The 17,827-nt window shown below is 39.0% G+C and overlaps 1 protein-coding gene across 2 annotated transcripts in view; it reads left to right on the top strand.

The window, feature by feature from the left end:
* Positions 1-252: 252 nt before the first annotated feature.
* Positions 253-17,827, top strand: part of TRIQK (triple QxxK/R motif containing) — a 102,301-nt gene continuing 84,726 nt past the window's right edge. For both annotated transcript variants that reach the window (XM_065902716.1, XM_065902715.1), the window contains exon 1: positions 253-369. The gene's annotated coding sequence lies outside the window, so the exon portion shown is untranslated. The remainder of the gene's footprint in view (positions 370-17,827) is intronic.

Raw genomic sequence — 17,827 nt, 5'->3', positions numbered from 1 at the left:
CAACAATCAAAAGAAAGTATTTCTGTGTTTTATATTTAAAAACAAGTGGCAGTCCTTATTTTCAATTTCTAGAGTCAGTTTGGAGACAGGGATGAGAGCTTGAGAATCGCGTTAAACCTTGAGGAAAGGCCACATCGCCCGCGCATTTCCGTCGGGGGACCCTCGCGGAGGATAGACAGAGAGCCTGGCCAATCGGAGCGCAGGTTAGGGCTGCTCCCGCCCCCTTCCGTCGAGCCCGCCTCTTCCCCGTGCCGCCCTCTGGGAGTCCGGCAGGCTCGTCCCGCCCCCTCCCCTGAGTGACAGGACCGTGGACAGCAACATTTCCAGCCGGACACGTAGTTGGTCGGCCCTTGCGTTGGCTGAACTGAGGTGTGTGTGGTGTGTGTGTGTGTCAGGCAGGGGTGGCGAGGGGGTTGGGGAGGCCCTGCCCGGGAAGCTCGGGGTCTGGGGGTGAAAGCGGTTCCTCAGTGGGTCCCCAGTGCGTTTAGGGACCGTTCGGCCCACCCCTGGGAGCCGCACGTGGGCGGGCTGGGCGGAGGTGGGCGGGGAGGGGGCTTTGGCAGTGGAGGACCCCAGAGCCCAGGAAACCCCGTAGGAACGGTCGTGGCGTGAGGAGCCTTCCGGGCGCGTGGGGCGCGCGCGGTGGGGGTGGGGCGGCGGGCACGGGGCTCGCGGGGTGGGCGTGGCCGCCGCGGTTGCTAAGGAACGGCGGGCCCCGCCCTGCCAGCGTGTCTGGCCCTGGCAGCCCGGCCCTGCGAAGCGGGGCTCCGGCCGCCTCCCTGCGGCCTTCCTCTCGGGTTGGGGCCGCCCCTCTTGTGGCCTCAGTGAAGTGGCGTCCACTGATTTCGCTGTCCTGCTCTCCGGTGTCGTGGGTGCAGAGCTCCCACTCAGGCCTCCCTCTCCCATGTTACTCCTCTCCACACTTTTCAGCTCCTCTCCTTCCAAAATGAACAAGGATCTGCAGACCAGAACATGCTCAGAGAAGGGTTTCAGGCAGCCAGAAGTGGCTTTATTTGCCAGGATGGTGGGGCGGGAATGAGCCTTTTCCTGGGGTTTGGTGTATGCTTGAAGCCACAAGGTCTAACTGGTGCACCTGTGGATGACTAGGACAAGGGAGATAGGAGATGGGATTTCTTCCACCTGGAAGTCATTTTGATTGCTGCTCCTGTTTGAGCTCAAGGAGCTTCTCTGAAGTTGAGGCAAGTCATTTTTGGACAGATCCTAATAATGTATGATCTCCCTTTGAGACCCGCTTATGGAGATGGGTGGTTGGTACTAAGTGACTGAAGCCCTGTTTGGCTCCACTGTCCTATTTAATGATTAACTGTGAGATAGTAACCATAGATAACCATTCATTTCACATCTCTTCTTTGCACCCATCAGCTGGCCCCAAATGATTCAGCAGCACAAACTTTCCACAGACAAAATGCAAAGGAACCAAAAGTCTGCTTTTACTTCCTTGTGCTAGGTTTACTGTATAAATCCCCAAGAAGGAAGCTTGTACTGCTTGTTCACTGGGAAGAAGATTGACCTAAAAATCAGGAGTCTAGCTGTTAGGAAATATTTGCCATTGGGCAGTAACCTTCATAACTGTTCTCTCATCTGGGAAGTGAAGATACTTATGTGCCCTTTGGTTATAAAACGTAAGGAGGGCTAATTGTAAAGTGTTATTGATTACACTTTTAATCTTTTTTTTTTTTTTTGTCTCTATGATCTCTGTTGTTGATTCAGTATTAGCTCTTCTTACGTAGTTCCTGAAATGTCCTGCATACTTTTTTCCCCTTTAATATCACTAGATTTTTTCAAGTACATGCATAGCCTGAAAAAATTGGGACAGATTACTTTTTGATTCAATGATGAATGACCTTTTTGGTGGTATATACCATTTTGAGAAGCCAAGGGAAACTACTGACTCTCTCTTTAGAAAAAGACACAATTCGAAACATAAGTGGATGTTGGATAAAGAGCATCTGTTCTCGATCAACTTCTTGAGAGTTAAGAAAATTATTCTCCTATCTTGCATCACTCCAAGGAGTGACTTGAGTAATTTATATCCAAAAGTACTGGGAGGAGACTTGGGTCTCTTCCATGTCTTCCACAATGCATCTTACTGTAGCTAACCTTAGTTTATGGTCTTCAATGAATCCTTTTTCTTCTTCTTTTAAAAAAAAATATTTATTTTTTTAGTATTTAACAAGCATGAACTACCAATGATCAATAAATTATAGATGACTCAAACCATGTAAATTGAATTTTATTACAAATGCCATTTGATCATTCTTTCAGAGAATATTCTTATATTTAGGAAATGAAAAGAGAAATTATTGTCTCAACTTGTTTGGGGAAATGTTAAATTGTATTTTTTAGACAAACATTAAGTACACAAACTTTCTCTTCTATCAAAGCCCATTTTTGACAAATAAAAACATTACTTTTAGTATATGCTACTAGAATTCTTAAATTCAAATGAATAACCTTTATAACATAATTTCCCATGGCTAAAAAATACTGTATTTGACTCTGGGTTTGGCTCTTTTCCTGATTTCTGGATTAAAATGGAAGGTTGTAAATAGAAATATTTTGTTTGCTAATATACCTTTATCTAACTTTATTAATAAAAGTGGGCATCAGTAGTAGATACTATCATTAGATAGGGAAAATGATGAAAAAGGAAAATACGTATCTTTTGTAATAAACATGAGTATTGCTTCTCTAGCACTTATAATTTTATTCAAACTGTTTAGTATTTGACTATTATTTTGTTAACTCACGTCATTTATAGTAGAAAAACTGGTATAAAGACAAATTGATTACAGACACAGTTGTAATGGAATTAGAGTTTTCAGGGCTTGGTAAGTAATAGCTATTGTGTTTGTAAACAGACAGGTGGAGTTGGTAATATCCAGTTCATTACATCAGAGCTAACTGGATGCATTGCTTTCAGCGGGAGACCAAAACTGAGAACTAGTACTTCCTTCCCCTTTCTAGCTCCACTCCCTGTCTCAGTACCTAGACTTCAGTCCAGTGAGAGAAAACTTCAGTTTAAAGAACAGATAGATATACTTAGAATTGGTGGTCTCTATGTTCTAGGGCAGAGAGGGAAGAAAAAGAAGATAAACTTCTAGTGTTTACAGGTTTGTAATAGGTTATCTCTACTCGTTGAAATAATATGGACCTCTGGATTTCAGCTTTGGATCAGATAACTTCCCTGTTGAGAAGCTGTGAATACTGAGTGGAATCTGAGACCAGGACTATTAATCTAGTCCTCTGGTTTTTCATCCTGGATAGTACCTCTGAGCCATTTGAAGTATGTAGGGATGTTGTTAAATAATTGTTGTTGTTCAGTCACTAAGTCGTGTCTAATGCTTTGCAGCCCCATGGATTGCAGCAAGCCAGGCTCCCTTGTCCTTCACTATCTCCTAGAGTTTGCTCAAACTATTATGAGAATATCCTTAAAAGCAACTGGCTTTTAGGACCTTGAAGTTTAAGGATGTTGAATATTGTATAATGTACAGGTCCACCAGCTCAGTAAAAAATTTCCTTCTTCTACTCCAATGCCAAAATCATCTCACAACTATTCCAGTGGAGTTCCTCCATAAAGAAACATGGAACTAGAGCAAATTTCCCCCTAGTCTTTGTTCCTATGTACCATATTTTTTCTTTTCTGTTAAATTTAAGTGTAGTAGTTTTATAATACTGTATCAGTTTTAGAAGCTACTGGGCTTCCCTGGTAGTTCAGCTGGTAAAGAATCTGCCTGCAAGGCAGGAGACCCCGGTTCTATTCCTGGTTCAGGAAGATCCCCTGGAGAAGGAATCGGCTACCCACTCTAGTATTCTTGAGCTTCCCTGGTGGCTCAGGCAGTAAAGAATCTGCCTGCAATGTGGGAGACCTGGGTTTGATCCCTTAGTTCAGTTCAGTTCAGTCGCTCAGTCATGTCCGACTCTTTGTGACCCCCTGAACCGCAGCACGCCAGGCTTCCCTGCCCATCACCAACTGCCGGAGTTCACCCAAACCCATGTCCATCAAGTTGGTGATGCCACTCAGCCATCTCATCCTCTGTCATCCCCTTCTCCTCCTGCCCCCAATCCCTCCCAGCATCAGGGTCTTTTACAGTGAGTCAGCTCTTTGCATCAGGTGGCCAAAGTATTGGAGTTTCAGCTTCAACATCAGTCCTTCCAATGAACACCCAGGATTGATCTCCTTTAGGATGGGCTGGTTGGATCTCCTTGCTGTCCAAGGGACTCTCAAGAGTCTTCTCCAACACCACAGTTCAAAAATATAAATTCTTCGGCACTTGGCTTTCTTCACAATCCAACTCTCACATCCATACATGACCACTGGAAAAACCATAGCCTTGACTAGATGGACCTTTGGTGGCAAAGTAATGTCTCTGCTTTTTAATATGCTGTCTAGGTTGGTCATAACTTTCCTTCCAAGGAGTAAGCATCTTTTAATTTCATTGCTGTAATCACCATCTGCAGTGATTTTGAAGCCCAGAAAAATAAAATCAGCCACTGTTTTCCACTGTTTCCCCATCTATTTGCCATGAAGTGATGGGACCAGATGCCATGATCTTAGTTTTCTGAATGTTGAGCTTTAAGCCAACTTTTTCACTCTCCTCTTTCACTTTCATCAAGAGGCTCTTTAGTTCTTCCTCACTTTCTGCCATAAGGGTGGTATCATCTGCATATCTGAAGTTATTGATATTTCTCCCGGCATTCTTGATTCCAGCTTGTGCTTCCTCCAGCCCAGCATTTCTAATGATGTACTCTGCATATAAGTTAAAAAAGCAGGGTGACAGTATACAGCCTTGACGTACTCCTTCTCTGGAGGAGGGCATGGCAACCCATTCCAGTATTCTTGCCTGGAGAATTCTGTGGACAGAGGAGCCTGGTGGGCTACAGTCCATTGGTTCACACAGAGAGTTGGACTCGACTAAGTGACTAAGCACACATGCAACATAGTGATTCAGAATTTTTGTAGATTATACCCCCGTTTAAATTTATTATAGAACATTAGGTATATTTCCTATGCTCTACAGTGTATCCTTGTGGTATATTTATTTTATACATAGTAGTTTATACCACTTAGTACCCTACCCCTATTGTGCCCCTGCTCTCTTCCAGCCTCCCCACTGATAACCAGTAATTTGTTCTATGTGAGTCTGTTTCTGATTTGTTATTTTCATTCATTTTATTTTTTAGATTTCACATATAAGTGATAATATACAGTATTTGTCTTTGCCTTATTTCACTGAGAATAATACCTTCTAGGGCTTTGTATTATTGCAAATGGAAAGATTTTATTCTTTTTATGTCTAACTAGTATTCTATTTTATATATGCATATGTATATATATACTTGCACACCACATCTCTGCAGCCCCATGGGCTGTGGTCCCGCAGGCTGCTCTGTCCATGGAATTTTCCAAGCAAGAATACTGGAGCAGGTTGCCATTTCCTGCTTCAGGGGATCTTCTGACCCAGGAGTCAAACCAATATCTCTTGCATCTCCTGCATTGGCAGGCAGATTCTTTATCACAGTGCCATCTGGGAAGCTTCTATGTTTACATACCACACCTCATTTATCCGTTCATCTGTTCAGTATGTACCATGTTTTTGGTATCAATAAATTTGACTCTTGAGTGTGAAGGTCTTAAAAATTCTGCTTAGAATATGGCTACTTTTTGGTATTCTCTTGGAATGACTAAAATTATATTAGTGGAAAATAGCGATATATATTTAATTATATTTGATATTCTTAAGACTAAATATATCCTTATTGAACATAAAAGAATCATAGACTCCTAAGACCTAAGTTTTGGTCACACCTATTGTGTACATTTAATCCTTTCTTATATGGTTCAAGTGTTAAGTATCCTTGCAACAATAGAGTGAGTAGGTATATCTTTTCATGAAAAAGAAAAGGTGGCTTCTTAGCTTACTTCTTACTAATTCCCTTGTAGCTCAGTTGGTAAAGAGTCTGCCTGTAATGCAGGAGACCTGGGTTTGATTCCTGGGTCGGGGAGATCCCCTGGAGAAGGAAATGGCAACCTGCTCCAGTATTCTTGCCTGGATAATCCCATGGACAGAGGAGCCTGGCAGGTAACAAGAGCGGGACATGACTTAGCCACTAAATCAACATAGCTTACTTTTTAATTTTGCAGTGTTAAAAAACAATGATAGAAAGGTAAATCCTCTGTACTTAGTGGTTTAACAAACTCTGTTATGTTGAATCAGAAGGTGGAGATAGTTCCCTAAATGAGAGGATTGTATTAGTTTCATGATTTTTAAGCCATTAAACATGGAGAAAGAAGCAGGAATAAAGTAGCTTCATTTTTTTTGTAGTGGTATTACACAGATTAAAGTTGCAAAAGCAGCAGACCAGTTAGACTGAACACCTTAAAATTTTGGCGAAGACGAAAATAGTTTAATCCCAAAGCATTTTTTACATACTTTGAATTTTAAAATATTCAAATATATATTTGTATAAAAATTATATGGATACCTGTGACAGAATCCTAATTGTGGATTGCAGTTTATAACCTCCATCAGGTAGAAAGTGCACTGGAGTGAAAGCTTCAGACCTGGCTTCATGCAGTAGACATATCATTCGTTAGATTTTATAATGTCTTCAGGCATCAAGTTCCTTATTTGAGAATAGAAAGAGTTGAAGATTTTTGTTGGTTTTCTACCATTTTTTGACTATACTTGACTATTATGAAAATTCTCATTATTCACAGTGATTAACTATAGCACTGAATCTTTCTGGTCAGGGATATATTAGATTTTTTAAGGTATAATTTAAACAGTAATCTCACAGTTCCTGATTTCATTTTGTCTGTTCATAGAGGTTTATTCTCTTCTCCTTTCTTCAGTATCTCCCTCAACCTCCACACACGCTCATTGGAAAACACTGGATTATATAGAAATGATCTATATAGGCTCTTTCAATGCCAAATTTTTCTGGATAGATACAGCATTTGAAATGAATAAAGTGGAACAACAACAAAAAAATCCCACAAAGCCAAGAAAAAGGAAATTGGCAGAATATTCATAGGTGTACCTGTGAAAAATCTAAGAATTTTAAGGTAAGGAAGAACATTTGATAGAATTCTTTGATATCTAACACATAGAAAAGAGAACTGTATGTAAAAAGAGCCATGATTAAGTGACAGTGGAAAGAAGATTAGGTAGAACAAAAAGAGGATGAAAAAACTGAAAAAATGTGAGAACTGTATTAGTTTTATATTCCTGATGTAACAAACTACCACAAATTCAGGATGTTATAATTCTGTATTTCAGAAGTCTGATATAGGTTTTACTGAACTACAATCAAAGTATGGGCAGGAATTCTTTCTTTTCAGGGGCCTCTGGTAGAGATGTTTCCTTGCCTTTTCCATCTTCTAGAGGCTGCACACATTCATTGATTTATGAAGATGGTTCCTCCATCTTCAGAGCCAGCAACATTGCATCTGACTCTTTTTCTGTAGTCAAATACACTTATGACCACAACCAGGAGAGCTTAAAACATTTAGAGACGCAGTTAGATAGTCCAGGAGGTTATTCATTGAATCACATCTGCAAAGTTCCTTTTGCAGTATAAGGTAACACATTCGCAAGTTCTAAAAATTAGAGCTTGGGCATCTTTGAAGGGGAACATTATCCTGCCTATCACAGTAACATACTAAATAAGTCCATATTTGAGGCAGTAAAGAGTAGAACTGATGTTATTATAGAAAATTTAATGTGTGGAGAACAGACTTGAAAAGTTACCCTAGCTAAAATACTGAATGCATAAAAAGAAAACTGTGTTTGGAGAAAAAAGAATGAAGTCCATTATATGAGCATTTGGAATTTCTGATAATTATACCTAAAGAAGAGAACAGAACAATTCAGAAACGTGTAATAAGCAAAGAGATTGTTGTTGTTTTTTGGTTGCTAAGTCATGTCTGACTCTGCGACCCAGTGAACTGCAGCATGCCAGGCTTCCCTGTCCTTCTCTATCTCCTGCAGTTTGCTTAAACTCATGTCCACTTAGTCAGTAGTGCCATCCAATCATCTTATCATCTGTTGCCCTCTTCTCTTACCTTCAATTTTCCCAACATCAGAGTCTTTTCCAATAATTCAGCTCTTTGCATCAGGTGGCCAAAGTATTAGAACTTCAGCATCAGTCCTTCCAATGAAAATTCAGGGTTGATTTCCTTTTGGATTGACTAGTTTGATCTCCTTGCTGTCCAAGGGATTCACAAGAGTCTTCTCCAGCACCACAGTTTGAAAACATCAATTCTTCAGTGCTCAGCCTCCTTTATGGTTCAACTCTCACATCCATACCTGACTACCAGAAAAACTGTAGCTTTGACTATATGGCCCTTTGTTAACAAAGTGATGTCTCTGCTTTTTAATACATTCTCTAGGTTTGTCGTAACTAGTCTTCCAAGGAGCAAGTGTCTTTTAGTTTTGTGGCTGCAGTCACCGTCCACATTGATTTTTGAGTCTAAGTGAATAAAACTTGTCACTATTTCTACTTTTCCCCCAACTATTTGCCATGAAGTTGTAGGACTGGATGCCATGATCTTTGTTTTTTGAATGTTGAGTTTTAAGCCATCTTTTTCACTCTCCTCTTTGACTTTCATCGAGAAGCTCTTTAGTTCCTCTTTACTTTCTGCCATTAAAGTGGTATCATCTGCATATCTGAGGTTGTTGATATTTCTCTCAGTAATCTTGATTCCAGCTTGTGCTTCATCCAGTCCAGCATTCACATGATGTACTCTGCGTATAAGTTAAATAAGTAGGGTGACAGTATGCAGCCTTGATGTACTCTTTCCCAGTTTGGAACCAGTTTGTCATTCCATGTCCACGTCTAACTTTTGCTTCTTGTCTTGCATACAGGTTTCCCTGGAGGCAGGTAAGGTAGTCTGGTATTCCCATCTCATTAAGAATATTTCACAGTTTGTTGTAATTCACATAGTCAAAGGTTTTAACATTGTCAATGAAACAGAAGTAAATGCTTTTCTGAAATTTCCTTGTTTTTTCTATGATCCAGCATATGTTGGCAATTTGATCTCTGGTTCTTCTTCCTTTTCTAAATCTAGCTTATACATCTGTAAGTTCTTGGTTCATGTACTGCTGAAGCCTAGCTTGAAAGATTTGGAGCATAATCTTGGTGGTATGTGAAATGTGTGCAATTGTATAGTGATGTGAACATTTTCGGCATTGCCTTTCTTGAGATTGGAATGAAAACTGACCTTTTCCAGTCCTGAGGCCACTGCTGAGTTTTCCAAATTTACTGGCATAATGAGTGCAGCATGTTAACAGCATCATCTTTTAGGATTTGAAATAGCTCAGCTGGAATTCCGTCACCTCCACTAGCTTTGTTCGTAGTAATACTTCTTAAGGTTCACTTGATTTCACACTCCAGGATGTCTAGCTCTAGGTGAGTGACCACACCATCATGGCTATCTGGTCATTAAGAGCTTTTTTTCATACAGTTCTGTGTATTCTTGCCACCTTTTGTTAATCTCTTCTGCTTCTGTTAGGTCCTTGCCATCTTTGCATGAAATGTTCCCTTGAAATCTCCACTTTCCTTAAAGAGATCTCTAGTCCTTCCCATTCTATTGTTTCCTCTATTTCTCTGCATTGTTCACTTAAGAAGACGACTTCTCTCTCCTTGCTGTTCTCTGGAACTCTCCATTCAGTTGGGTATATCTTTCCCTTTCTCCTTTGCCTTTTACTTCTCCTCTTAGCTAGTTATAAGTCCTCCTCAGAGAACCACTTTGCCTTCTTGCATTTCTTTTTCTTGGGGATGGTTTTAGTATCCCCTTCCTGTACAGTGTTACAAGTCTCTGTCCATATTTCTTCAGGCACTCTGTCTACCAGATCTAGTCCCTTGAATCTATTCATAAGAGTTTTGGTACATTCATAAGAGTTTTGATTTAGGTCATACATGAATGATCTACTTTCTTCATTTGGAGCCTGATCGTCAATAAACAGAGATAGCAGGAAATAAAATTTTCTGAGCTAAAAAAGATCAATAGATGCAGAAAGAATATTTCTTATATAAGATATGACAACTCAGAGACACAATGTCAACAGTTTTTCAACTCATAATGATAAAGGAAAAACATCCTTCCTGTATATAGAAGGAGAGAGGAGAAGTTAGTGCATTATTATCAGGAAACCAAACTTAATATGGTTGCAGACCTTTTTTTTCTGTAGTTTTAAATACTAGATGACAACAGAGAAATATTTTTAGAGTTAAAAACAAAATTCCATGCCATTTGTTTTGTTCACGCACAGCAACAGAAAACCATTCTTAAGTATATAAAACCTCTAAACTACATACTTTTTACTTCTGGGGGGAAAAATGTAATAAGAAGATGATACAATATAAATGCAAAAGCAATGGTATATTAAAAATCAAAGCATGATATATCATAGATTTCTAGGATATAGAGTGGCTTTAAATAATTAAGTCTAATTAAAAATTTAAATGAAAAAAACTGCATGAGAAGATATAAAATATAAAAATTTATTCAGCAACAATTATCTAGACTTAAATAAGACATGTAATCTTCTGATTTATTTATACCAGAGATGAAACCTGGTAATTCAAGAGTATGAATAAATTAAAAAAATACATCCAGCAAATTGTGACCCAGGCCCACCCACATCTGGCTTGTTTTTATAGAACCCAGGAACCAAAAATATTTTTTTGTGTTTTAAGTGGTTGAGAAAAAATTGAAACAATAATTTTTACAAGGTGAAAGGAATAAAATTCCAGTCTTATCGATTATAAATAAAGTTTTATTGGAACACAGTCACGCTTATTTGTTTGCATGATGTCTGTAGCAGCGTTTGCGTTAAAACAGCAGCTGTGAGTCATTGCGGCAGCGATGTAAATGTGGCGCTGTCCTTGCTTTGCACTGCTTCTCAGAGCGCTGCAGATCGAAAGGACAAAACTGAGTTATAATTTGATTTTGCCTCTTCACCTGAAGAGCCTAACGTATTTTTGATCTGACCTTTTACAGAGAAACTTTGCAACTCCTAATCTAAACTATGTATATGAACTTTGGTGTATAAGACTGAGACTTTGATTTCAGTCCACAGTACCCAAATCTACTCAGCTATTGCCCTTCAATATGCTACTTACTGTAGCATCTCTTTGGTCTTATATGGACTGAGGTTAAAACCAGGTATATTATTCTGTATATTTAATCACTTAGATTTTCTCTTTTTCATCTCCATGCTTTAAATGAAACAAAATTCATGTAAAGATTTAGAATATCACTTCCACAGGCAAAAGTCACTTAATCCTGATGTAAGAAGAAAAAGTGAATACTTTACTATGGTATGCCAAAATCATACGTGCTTCTAGAGATAAGCACATACCACATTTAATAAGTTGACTATGTGTCAATCATTTGATCAGCCTATATTTCTGGCAAGTGTAGGTGAATTATTTTAGAGGAAGTGGCGTTGAAACGCAGTTTTGAAGGGTGCCTGTAAATTCCAGGTGAATGAGGCTGGCGCTAAGGTAACACGGAGAATAAGGTTTGTAAAGCCACTAGGCTGTCAGTAGGGTCGTGTGATTGGAAAATGAAAGAAATTCTGTAGCTGGAACAGAATTTGGAAAAATAGTGGCTGGAGTTGAGACAATCAAGACCTGCTAGCCCAGGCCAAGAAGCCTAGTATATGTCATGCAAAACAGTCTTCATCTTGTAGGCAATGAGGATCCATTTCAGATGTTTGAACTGTAGAGAAACATGATCAGATTAGTGTTAATAATATTTAGACATTAATTCTTAAATTTTTCAAATATAGCCCTCCCCAAAATTCTCCTTAGAAAGCATCACTACGAATAAAGCTAATGGAGGTAATGGAATTCCAGTTGAGCTATTTCAAATCCTGAAAGATGATGCTGTGAAAGTGCTGCACTCAATATGCCAGCAAATTTGGAAAACTCAGCAGTGGCCACAGGACTGGAAAAGGTCAGTTTTCATTCCAATCCCAAAGAAAGGCAATGCCAAAGAATGCTCAGACTACCTCAAAATTGCAGTCATCTCACACACTAGTAAAGTAATGCTCAAAATTCTCCAAGCCAGGCTTCAGCAATACGTGAACCGTGAACTTCCAGATGTTCAAGCTGGTTTTAGGAAAGGGAGAGGAACCAGAGATCAAATTGCCAACATCTGCTGGATCACTGACAAAGCAAGAGTTTCCAGAAAAACATCTACTTCTGCTTTATTGACTATGCCAAAGCCTTTGACTGTGTGAACCACAATAAACTGTGGAAAATTCTTCCAGAGATGGGAATACCAGACCACCTGACCTGCCTCTTGAGAAACTTATATGCAGGTTAGGAAGCAACAGTTAGAACTGGACAAGGAACAACTGACTGAAAGGAGTGCGTCAAGGCTGTATATTGTCACCCTGCTTTTTTAACTTATATGCAGAGTACATCATGAGAAACACTGGACTGGATGAAGCACAAGCTGGAATGAAGATTGCTGCAAGAAATATCAATAACCTCAGATATGCAGATGACACCACCCTTAATGGCAGAGAGTGGAAGGAACTAAAAAGCCCCTTGATGAAAGTGAAAGAGGAGAGTGAAAAAGTTGGCTTAAAGCTCAGCATTCAGAAAACTAAGATCATGGCATCTGGTCCCATCACTTCATGGCAAATAGATGGGGAGACAGTGGAAACAGTGTCAGACTATTTTTCTGGGCTCCAAAATCACTGCAGATGGTGATTGCAACAATGAAATTAAAAGACACTTACTCCTTGGAAGGAAAGTTATGACCAACCTAGACAGTGTATTAAATAGCAGAGACATTACTTTGCCAACAAAGGTCCATCTAGTCAAGGCTATGGTTTTTCCAGTGGTCATGTATGGATGTGAGATTTGGACTGTGAAGAAAGCTGAGTGCTGAAGAATTGATGCTTTTGAACTGTGGTGTTGGAGAAGACTCTTGAGAGTCCCTTGGACAGCAAGGAGATCCAACCAGTCCATCCTAAAGGAGATCAGTCCTGGGTGTTCCTTGGAAGGACTGATGCTGAAGCTGAAACTCCAATACTTTGGCCACCTCATGGAAAGAGTTGACTCATTGGAAAAGACCCTGATGCTGGGAGGAGTTGGGAGCAGGAGGAGAAGGGGATGATAGAAGATGAGATGGCTGGATGGCATCACCGACTCGATGGACATGAGTTTGAGTAAACTCCGGGCGTTGGTGATGGACAGGGAGGCCTGGCATGCTGCGATTCATGGGGTTGCAATGAGTTGGACACGACTGAGCCACTGAACTGAACTGAACTGAAAATTCTCCAGTGTTATGACTTGTAATTTCATGCGGCATAAGTTACCTTGAGATATACCCATTTATATTCTATTTATAACGGTTCTTCCTTGAGGGAGATATACAAACAATCCCCCAATGTCTTTTCTTCATTTTACAGATGTAAAATCTATATCTCAGATAAATGATCTGAACACAGCTCTTGTAAAGGAAAGTGAGTGAGTTCTTTGATTAGATAGATTTGAGTTCAGTTCTCTACCTTTTCTTTGTTAACTGTGCATGCTTGAAAAACTCACTTAACAATTAGAAACCCTGGTTTTCCCAGTTGGGTTTTATTGTATTTATCCCACAGGAATATTATGAGAATTTCTGATAATGTATGTGACATGATTAACACAATAAATGGAAACTGCTGATATTTTTATTATTACTAATGTTCATCATCATCATTATAAGGGTTCAACACCCATTATTCACATTTTCAAAATCCAAAGTTTTGAAAAATTATTTTTCCCAAGATTGTCACAAATTCATTTGATGCAAACCAGTCTTGAAGTGACAGGGGATGACTTATATAGTACTTATTTTTTTAGTCAGTGTCAGTATTGATAAGATTTTGCTGTGAAGTATTGCTATGCTGCCCCCATGCGTGTTATATAATTATAGTAGCTATGAGACATAGTTCCTTTCTGTAGTCTCCAAGACACATCTAGCCCAAGTATTTTAGATAAAGACTACATATCTATATTATTATGATTCCTTTAATAATAGCTTCATTGAGATATAATTCACAGTCATAAAATTTATGATTTTAAACTGTACCATTCAGTGGTTTTAGCATATTCAGAGTGAGGTGTATGATCATCATTAATTTTAGAATATATTTATCACCTCGAAAAGTACCCTTTATTAGTCGTTCCCCATTTCTTCTGCTGTCACCCTCAGCCATGAAAAGTGAAAGTGAAAGTGGCTCAGTCGTGTTTGACTCTTTGTGACCCGATGGACTGTATAGTCTATTGAATTTTCCAGGCCAGACTGCTGGATTGGGTAGCTGTTCCTTTCTCCAGGGGATCTTCCCAACCCAGAGGTTGAACCGAGGTCTAATGCATTGTAGGCAGATTCTTTACCGGCTGAGTCACCAGGGAAGCCTAAAATACAGGAGTGGGTAGCATATCCCTTCTCCAGAGGATCTTCCCTACCCAGGAATTGAACTGGCCTCCTGCATTGCAAGTGGATTCTTTACCAACTGAGCTGCCAGCCTAAGTAACCATTTATCAATCTATTTTCTGTCCTTATAGATTTTCTCATTCTGAATATTATATATAAAGAGAACAAACAGGAATGATGCATTAATTGGACTTTTTGTAAATGACTTCATTCACTTAGCATAAAGTTTTCAAAGTTCATCCATGTTTTACCATGTATCAATATTTCATTACTTCTTTTTATGTTGAATTAATATTGAATTGTATGATTATACTGCATTTTGTTTACCTATTCATCATGGATTGTTTTCACTTTCTGGCTATAGGGATAATGCTTCTATTTACATTTGTGTACACATTTTTATGTGACCATATTTTCATTTCTGTCACATGTATACCTGGAAATGGAATTTCTAGGTCACATGGCCTTTCTGTTTAGACTTTGAGGAGCTGCCAAACTGCTTTCCCAAATGGCTGCACCATTTTGCTTTCCTACCAGCAATATGTGAAGGTTCTAGTTTCTCCACACCCACATCAATACTCCTTATTGTCTGTCTTTTGGTATAGCCATCCTTCTTCTTGTTCAGTCTATAAGTCGTGTTTGACTCTTTGCAGTTCTATGAACTGCAGCATGCCAGGCTTCCCTGTCCTTCACTGTCCCCCAGAGTTTGCTCAAATACATCTGTTGAGTCAGTGATGCCAGTCCAACCATCTCATCCTCTGTCGCCCCCTTCTTCTCTTCCCCTCAGTCTTTCTTGGCATCAGGATCTTTTCCAATGAGTTGGCTCTTTGCATCAGGTTGCCAAGGTATTGGAGCTTGAGCTTCACTAGCAGTCCTTTCAGTGAATACTCAGGACTGATTTCCTTTAGGATTGACTGGTTTGATCTACTTGCTGTCCAAGGGACTCTCAAGAGTCTTCTCCAGCATAATACTGGAAAAACTATAGCCTTGACTACATGAAACTTTGTCAGCAAAGTAATGTCTCTACTTAATATGCTGTCTAGGTTTGTCATCGCTTTTCTTCCAAGGAGCAAGCATCTTTTAATTTCATGGCTGCAGTTACTGTCCACAGTGATTTTGGAGCCCCCAAAATAAAATCTGTCACTATTTCTACTTTTTTCCCACCTATTTGCCATGAAGTCCTGGGACCAGATGCCATGATCTTCATTTTCTGAATATTGAATTCTAAGCCAGCTTTTTCACTCTCCTCTTTCACCCTTGTCAAGAGGCTTTTTTTTCTTCTTCACTGTCTGCACTTAGTGTGATATCATCTGCATATGTGAGGCTGTTGATATTTCTCCCAGCAATCTTAATTCCAGCTTGTGAGTCATCCAGCCTGACATTTTGCATGATGTACACTGCATATAAGTTAAATAAACAGGGTGATAATATATATATAGCCTTTACCTACTCTTTCCCAATTTTTAACCAGCTCATTGTTCCATTTCTGGTTCTAACTGTTGCTTCTTGCCCTGCATATAGGCTTCTTAGCAGACAAGTAAGGTGATCTAGAATTCCCATATGTTGAAGAATTTTCCATAGTTTGTTGTGATCCACACAGTCAAAGGCTTTAGCATAGTCAGTAGAAGTAGAAGTCATAGAAGTCATAAAAGTAGAAGATGTTTTTCTGAAATTCCTTTGCTTTTTCTGTGAGCCAATGTCTTTTTGAATTAGTGTTTATACCCTTCAGAAAAATACCAGGAAATAGAATTAATAGATTGCATAGTAGTTCTATTTGTAATTCTTTTAGGAACCTCCATTCTGTTTTCATAGTGGCTATACCAACTTACATTCTCAGCAACAGTTCCCTGTGTTCCTTTTTCTCTACATTCTTGCCAACCCTTGTTAATTTTTGTCTTTTTGATCATAACCATTCTGACAGGTATGAACTAATATCTCATCTCCCTGATGATTAATGATTTTGAGGATCTTTTAATATGCCTGTTGGCCATTTATATGTCATTGGAAAAATGTCTATTCAAGTCTTCTGTGCATTTTGTATTTGGGTGGTTTTTTTTTTTTTTTGTAAAAGCTGAGTTGTGTGCATCTTTGTTATATTTTGAATATTGACTCTGTATCAGATCTGTCATTTGCAAATATCTTCTCCCATTCAGTGGGCAGCATTTTCATTTTGCCATAGTTTCTTTAGGTGTGCAAAAGCTTTCTCATTTAGTGTAGTCCTATTTGTTTATTTTTGCTTCTATTTTCCATGCCTGGGGAGTCAGATCCAAAAAAATATTGCTGAGACTGATGTTAAAGAGCATATTATGTTTTCTTCTAGGAGTTTTATGGTTTCATGGCTTACATTTAAGTCTTTAATCCATTCAGTTTATTTTTGTATATTATGTGAAAAAGTAGTGCAATGTGAGTCATTCACATGTAACCGTCCAGTTTACCCAACACCATTTATTGAAGAGGTTGTCTTTTCCCTATTTCATAGTCTTACTTCCTTTTTTGTAGACATGAAAGTGTACATTTCCTTCTGGACTCAGTTCTATTCCATTGTTTCCTGTGTCTTTTTTTGTGCCACTATCATACTCTTTTGATTACCGTAGCTTTGTAGTGTAGTTTGAAGTAAGGGAGGTAGATGTCTCCATCTTTGCTTTTCTTTCTCAATATTGCTTTGACTCTTCAGGGTCTTTTTGTGTTTTCATTTTATAACAAATAACAAAAAATAACAAATTTTATAGTTATTTGTTCTGGTTTGGTAAATAACCCTTTGGGATTTGATGGGAATTGCTTAAGTCTATTGATTTCCTTGAATAATAGGAACATTTTAACCGTAATCTTTCAGTCCATGAGTGCAGTATATTTTTCAATTATTTGTGTGGCTTCAGTTTCTTTCATCAATGTCATAGTTTTCTGAGTACAGGTCTTTTGCATCCTTGGTTAGATTTATTTCTAGGTGTTTTATTCTTTTTAATGCAATTATAGATGGGATTGTTTTCTTAATTTCTCTGATAGTTCATTGCTAGTGTATAGAAATGCAACAATTTCTATATATTACCATTTTGCATTCATTGAGGAGTCCTAACCATGGAGTCCTAACAGTTTTGTGGTTATATCTTTAGAATTTTCTATATATTTGTATATGTATATAAGTTATATGGCTTTCCCTGGTAGCTCAGCTGGTAAAGAATCCACCTGCAATGCAAGAGACTCCTGTTCAAATCCTGGTTCAGGAAGATCCTTTGGAGAAGGGATACCCAATCCAGTATTCTTGGGCTTTCTTGGTGGTTTGGATGTAAAGAATCTGCCTGCAATGTGGGAGACGGGGGTTTGATCCCTTGGTTGGGAAGATCCACTGGAGGAGGACATGGCAAT

The sequence above is a fragment of the Muntiacus reevesi genome, chromosome 12 (genome assembly GCF_963930625.1).
Source record: "Muntiacus reevesi chromosome 12, mMunRee1.1, whole genome shotgun sequence".
Classification (NCBI taxonomy): domain Eukaryota; kingdom Metazoa; phylum Chordata; class Mammalia; order Artiodactyla; family Cervidae; genus Muntiacus; species Muntiacus reevesi.
The sequence above is the reverse complement of the archived record's forward strand: the minus strand, read 5'-3'. Positions and strand labels throughout refer to the sequence as shown.